We start from the raw sequence: 7,314 nt of genomic DNA on the forward strand, positions 1-7,314 counted from the left end.
AACGTGCCACTTTTAGAACACAATAAACGTTGCTCACCCTTATATTTGGTAAGAAAATAAACGAAAAACATAAAAATCCCTTATGAAAAGGGGAACATGTAGCAAATATATTACTTTTTATTCTATAAGAAATTACAAACCAGACAAAAAAACAAACAAGTGTAGAATGAAATGTCAAGTTATATCTTTTCAAGATTTTTCAGACGTGAAATATTTCCACATGCATAAAGAGCCTATTATAACTTCAATTGTGGAAAAGAGTAAGGCAATTAAAAAAATATGACCATAGCAAATGTATTTAGTCTAATTTTGCAATAATGGCAGACATATTTCGCTTGTTGGAAACAACAGTTGAAGTTGTATTTAATTTTTTTAGAAGATATCTACTTTATTGTGCCTTTACAGGGGCGTTCATTGAGGGAGGGATGGAGCCCCCCCCCTCCCCACAAAATTTAGGAATTTTTGATTCTTAACTGAAAATGTATTATTTGAAATTTAATTAAATTTTTCCTTTTTTCCCAAAAAATTTAATTGTCTGTAAATAGCTATAGAATTTTGAAACTTTTTACCGAAAAATTAACTATTAGAAAGTTTTATTTTTCGAATAAAATTATAATTGAAAGTTTTTTTTTCGAATAAAATTATATTTGATATTTAATTTTAGAAATTTTGGTCCAAAAAATTTCTTTTTTTGGGACAGCTTTGGATTTTTGAATTTTTTTTTCAACAAAATAATTTTTTGAGAATAGTTATAGGTTTGAGAATTTTTGTCCAAAAAAAAATTATTTTTTGTAAACAACTTTGGATTTTTTAAATTTTTTCCAAAAAATATAATTTCTTTAAAATAGCATTGGATTTTTAAATTATTTCTCGAAAAATTTAATGATTAAAAATTTTTTCCAAAAATTTTTATTTTTTGTGAATAGATCTTATTTTTTGAATTTTTTTCCAAAAAAAATTAATTGTCTATGAATAGTTATGGATTTTTCAATTTTATTTTCAAAAAATTTAATATTTAAAATTTTTGCCCCAAAAAATTGTAATTTTTTCAAAAAAAATTCTAAAACAAAGCCCCCCTCCCAAAAAAAATATTTGCAATTTAAAAACGATATACAAACAAATTTATGTTATTGGTTCCTGTGATTTTGTTCCTATATAAAATATATAAAGAAAATACAATATATATTATAAAAAATAAATTACACTGGCCAACACAATTTTTCTTGCATGAGGTTATTAATGTTAATCTAACTCCATTTTGGCTGCTGATTCCAAATCTGTCATTAGTTTTTGCCTAATCACATTTTCAAGGTATTTCAATCGTTCAAGTACTATTTTGATGTTTCTATACTCCTCTATCATGGAGACTGAGTAAAACACACTTGAAACTTCTTTTTGAGCTATCAATAAAGAGTCTCCACTCACTTGAATGATACGCAGATAATCCCATAGCCACAAGAAGTCCTTCAATGTCACTGCAGTATACAAAGTGATTGTCGGAATCAAAGAACATCCTCAGTTCTGCATCTCTGTTGCGATAAAATGTGACACTTGTGCCCTGAGCATGCATGTTTCGCTCTTGCAGTCTGGAAGCCAACAACTCCCCAGATTGTTTAGGTAAATTCAAATCTCGAAACAGGGCATTCAATTCAGGTTGACTATACGGAAAAGGTTGACCAAAACAATGAACCCAATGGTGAGTAATTTGCATCTGTATCTTCTTCATCATCATCATCGACTGAAGTATGTCAATGAAACTGAAGAAAAAGGTGTTAAAATTAAGTGCAAAACCTCTTTATGAAAGTAAATATGTACATAAGTATGAACGTGGTAGAACAAATTAATTAAATAATTTGGTTAATTTATTGCAAAGTATAATGTTATCTAAATCTATTAGGGTAAATAAAGACCCCATTGGTAGCTCAAAGAGTGATCAATTGGTTTGGTAGTTCTAGTGTAACCGAGGACATGTAACATCAAGTAAGTTGTATTTAATTTTCTATTATATTATTTTCTTAAGGCTTTAAAATTACTGGATAGAGGGATTTCACGTGACGTAGGTCATCTTGAAGGAAGAAACAATTTATTTTTAGGAGAATAAATAAATATATTCCTTTAACTTCTATCTTTTCTTATACTACCTTTTCATACTTAAAAGGTTCTTAGTGCATCGTGTAGACCAGTGTTTCACAAAGCGGGCGATACCGCCCCCCCTAGGGGGGTCCTTTGATCTAATGGTGGTATTGCGAAAAGGGGCAATAGGTGGTGAAAAGCAATAAACTGTGATTAAATATTTATATATAGAACAAACAAATTGATCTAAAAATTAATAAAATGTGACCAAAAGGTAGCGATAATGAATATGTTGAATATTATGCGGTTGATAGGATATAAGTACGTCATGTCATGATTGTATTAATCAAATGCATTATTAGTGTCTTTATATTTTATCATATACTTAGTATACCATTTCTCTCAAATACAAATATACTACTTAGAATAATTACTCGAACTTTAGTTAAAAGCTAAGCTAAAACCCAAATTATGTACCCCAAAATTTCAAAGAAGTACTTAAAGGACGTTCAATAATCCGAATGGAATGTCAACGGAAAAATACTTCAGAAAATAAATTAAACTAATCATAAATTAATTTTGGACCTCACTTCCTTCACTCACAAAGTAGACTAAGGGAAGACGGATTAAAAATAGTTTGAATTAAATTTGAGTATATTAAGAAAAACAAGTCTTCAGTAGCTCACCCTCAACTCCGACAACCTTCATGGCCTCTTTACGACTGAGGAGTCATTATGATTTTTGAAATTAATATACTCCCTCCCTTACCCCTAACTCGTTTAAGAATCACGCTTGAGATTTCATCATTATTATTCATAATTTATGAATAATCTGAGCCAAGAACTTTGCTGATACTTTTTATAGCAACAATTGTAATAGTTTTATTGTTGGATTTGGTAACATTTTCCAAATTAATGAGATAAGGGCGACCAAAAAAATAACCATCTAAATGACCAACCAACACTGCAGTCCATGGATCGCTGTCGAGTGTCAGTAGTTTAGTCCAATGCAAGAAATATATCCTCCCCCTCAAGTTTTTTTTAAAATCTTAGTTAACACTACTTTACTTTGAAACTCCATTGACTTGGTGATTGAGAATCGAGAGGGAATTACTTTTCCAGTGTAAACTTCCATAAACTTAACAAAATTTGGATAATTAAGGATATGGAGTAGAATATTGCAGGAGAAATGGCATCTATATGAAAATGTTTATCTTGTAAAAGTGGAAAAGTTGCTTGAAAATATGTAAGGGCATAAGAAGCTTCTTTTCATCGATTTCCTAGTAAAAATGAAGAGCTTTGAAAGTAGTTGATTACTTTATATGATAATATTACAAATTAAATTATTAAAAAAAACTTTATTATACAATAATTATCAAACACAACCAACAATAAATTTTAACAATATATTTCAGTTTTTAAAAATTGTATTATGAAAGTATACAAAGTAATCACCATATTAAATACAAATTTCCTTATTTGGTTAGGTTTTGTGGTTTAAAATAAAATAATTTGAGACTATTTAGAATAGACTATGTAAATGGTAAGTTTATAGTTGAATTAATATAAAATTAACGTTTTTAAAACAACAATACGCTTCATTTAATTGTCTCTATCCCGTTGTTCCGATCGTTTATAAAAGGTATCCATATTTCTCATATTTCTTGAATTCTGAATTGGCATCTAACTTTCTTGAAATATTGATGAAGCAAAGTCATTGTAAGTCTCTTAATAATCTTATGAAGTTCGAGCAAGCAATTAAATTGTCCAGTCACTGTGTCCTTTATTTTAGATGAAGATTTCAGAAACACTAAATCTGAAATGTAATAATCATCTTAATACAATACTTCAAATTAAGGTTCTCACAAATACCCTAATCTGATAACCTTCAGCAATGGATTTTTTGTTTTTCCTTAAGCTTTAATTCTATACTATTTGAAAAAGTTGAAATGTCAAATATATATTATTAGGAGATTATTTTGGTTATATCTGTAGTAAAATTGGAATGTTCAGAATTGGAATTAATTATATGATTTGTATATAGTTCCGAATTTCTTACGTGAGTTTGGGTTTACTGTGTTGCTCCTCTTTGAACTTATTCTTGACTTTAGTTCCAAAATTACAAAGACGACAATCCAAAAATCTAGAATCCTTGTCGTAACTCCATATATTTTTATCACCATTATCAGTTATCCAGATATTTAATTTTTTTGAAAAATACATTTTGATGATTATAGTATACAACTTTATTAATCAAACACAAGGAACGTAGTGAATTATTGTACTTACAAGACCATATCTCAAGTCAAGAATTTATCTCAAACTTCATCAAGAAGTAACTTTACACGTTTCTAGAATTTATGAAAATAATCAATACGTAGTTCGTATTTATAGGCAAGTGTATTAATATTAACCTTGGTTACAGTTTACTTATTTAAAAATGATTAATGATCATGAATTTTAATATGTTTTCTGCTCAAGAATGAAAAAATAATGATGACAGCTCCTAGTATTATAAGGATTACCAACTGCAAAAACACGCTCCCCCTTTTGGGAACATGTAATATTCATATCTGATTATAACTTTAATGCTCCTTGTTTGCTAATACGTTGTAATTTTTAAAGTAGAGGGAAAAAATCTATAACACAACTTATGTATATCTTGCAGGTTACAAATTAATACTAATATGCTCAACAATTTTACATCCCTATCAATGAGGCCCCCTCGCCCTCCATTTCTAATACATAATTAATTAAAACCAGCAATAACTATAATTTCAATTGACTTTGGTTATTAACCCATTAAAAGTCATAATTTTTTAGGGTTGGAAATAACTCGGCGGAAAAGATTATCTATTCAAATGAGAGATTTATATTTTTTTTTTAAATTTAAAAATACCCATGGGGCTCCAATAGTATCAGTAGTGTATACATATAAGAATAGGTATAGGTCCATAGAATAGTATAGCCTCCAGTGGCTTTTTTTACAATTGTATTGTTAGTGAAAAGTGGAAAATGAGTGAAAACAAGGACGAAACGCAGTACAACAAGCTCAAAGTTGTTAGACAAGACTTCAACAAAATTCATTTTCGTATCAAAGATGTCCACGAATATGGGAAAGCGGAAAAAATCATGCCCGGAACGGGTCAGCGTAATAATTATAAGAAATAATTTTTTTAATATGTTTCTTTAATTGATTAATTCCATCTCCCCCCCCCGACTTCTCTTTGCCTCCTCTTCTCCCCTCCCCCCTCCCCCCCCTCCCTCCGAATGTTACAAGTGAAGTGTAATTGAGTTCCAAGGCCTGAGGTTTGTTCTCTCGTACCCTGTGTGTGTGTTTCTTTTCTCTAGAGGAGATCTCACTTTTTCAAACTAAACAAATTTTATTGGAGACGTAACTGTAATAATCATATTATTCATTTCTCATACTTTCAAATATAATGTACGAAATAAAAAGAATAGGTAATAATTTGGAAAAATCATTGTTATTGTAAAATGGAAAATTAAATAAATATATACAGAAAGGTAGACTTTGTATTTACACAAATAAAATTTCACAAACAAAAGAAATATTTATGATACATTATTTTTATTTGAGACAATCATAAAAGCATTATAGATACAGCCCAATATTGGATCTGTGACACTCAAATTTTGCATTTTCCTTACGCATTGGACATTTGCAACGTCTTAGCTTAGAAATAAACTTGATAAAACGGATACCATAGTTGCCTTTTGTCAACTTTCCCTGGCTGTTCCTCTCAAAAATATAGGGGTACTGGGTCTTTGTTTCTCTACTCATGATTGATTAGCGTCTATTATATTAAATGACCAAGGAATTCTAAATAAGGGAGATATAAATTTCTTTTAACTCTCATGGATCGCAAGGTTTGAGCATCAGGAGCACTACTGACCAGTTAAATATAGGCCAACGCTCTTTCCTTCATATAATTATCCCTTCATACACAGCTGATATTGCATCCAAGATATCAACTCATCCTACACCCTTTTTTATAGTTCTAGACGACACAATTATGAACTGTCTGATTTACATACTTCTTTTGAACTATATTCTACTCCAACTTTTTCAAGTGGGCGCCCTCTTGGCTTCAATATAAACTTCTTGCCCCCCCCCCCAAGCACATATATAAGTTTTTGAACTACGCATTGTCATTGTCTCCAACTTCAAGATAGAAATACAAAATATGACGTGTGGCAAACTTATACAATGTACTCATGAACTACATTGAGCTCAGTCCAAAGTTCAAAATATCATACCAAGATTTTGGCTACAAAAAAAAAAGACATCTATCCAGTATTATGAAATAAGGTGCAAATATATTTTATTACTTTTCCAACATCATATTTGGTAGAACGGGCCTTAAGTGTAATTGACTTTCTTTTATTCAATCAAATGAACAAGCTTAGAATTACCAAGCGTGGGTATATACGTCTTTTTTTTAGTAAGTTTAAACCTGATATGGAGGAACTAATATTACTATCCCTACACCAATCCCATTATTTTCATTTTGGAGGATAAACTTATATGTGTTTGGGGGGTGCTAGAAGTATATATATTGTAGCCAAGAAGGCGTCAGTTAGAAAAAGTTTTGGAAAGACTGGTGTAGACAATGAGCTCCAATTACATTTGCAAAGATAATATATTTTTCTCCAATTATGACACTTTTCTGATCCATAACACTATCCAACAAAATCACACTTTTTTTATGCACAAGAATAGCACATGCTCAACTTAGTACAGTTGGATCCCCTGATTCCAAATAGGCCCTTATTTTTTCTCTCATAGACTCGTGGGCTATGAGATCTATAAGAAGAAAAGAGATAGAAACAAAGAGAGGAGAAAAGAAAATATATATATAATACAATTTGTTATAACATTAAGCCTCATGTCTCAAACTGTATAAATAAATTATTTCAAGCTTCATGGACGCAAAATGAAGCGTAGCATATCCGGAGTGAGTGAGGAATTCCAAAAGACGGACATTCAGAGGACTCCCCAAGCAAATCCTTTTTATTTTTCTCTCTCTTTTCTTCTTCTCTGTCTTTTTTTATATTCCTTCTACCTGGGGCATACGAATACTTTTGCACTTTTATTATGAGATCAATTCAAAATGAGTTTTTTTCTTTGAATATTGTCGTGCCCTTATCTCAAATTGACAACAGTATAGATCGTTTCTAGAGAGGCTCTTTTAAAAAAATAAAAGTTAATACTATTAGCTAT

At 30.2% G+C, this 7,314-nt stretch overlaps 1 long non-coding RNA gene across 1 annotated transcript; it reads right to left on the bottom strand.

The window, feature by feature from the left end:
• Nucleotides 1-3,464: 3,464 nt before the first annotated feature.
• LOC121116733 (uncharacterized) lies at nt 3,465-4,492 on the bottom strand. The gene is made up of 3 exons (XR_005863930.2): nt 4,132-4,492; nt 3,945-4,061; nt 3,465-3,888 (listed from the first exon to the last, which is right to left on the bottom strand). It is a non-coding gene; the product is annotated as an uncharacterized lncRNA (long non-coding RNA).
• Between the last annotated feature and the right edge of the window lie 2,822 nt (nt 4,493-7,314).

This window comes from Lepeophtheirus salmonis, chromosome 4 (genome assembly GCF_016086655.4).
Source record: "Lepeophtheirus salmonis chromosome 4, UVic_Lsal_1.4, whole genome shotgun sequence".
Classification (NCBI taxonomy): domain Eukaryota; kingdom Metazoa; phylum Arthropoda; class Copepoda; order Siphonostomatoida; family Caligidae; genus Lepeophtheirus; species Lepeophtheirus salmonis.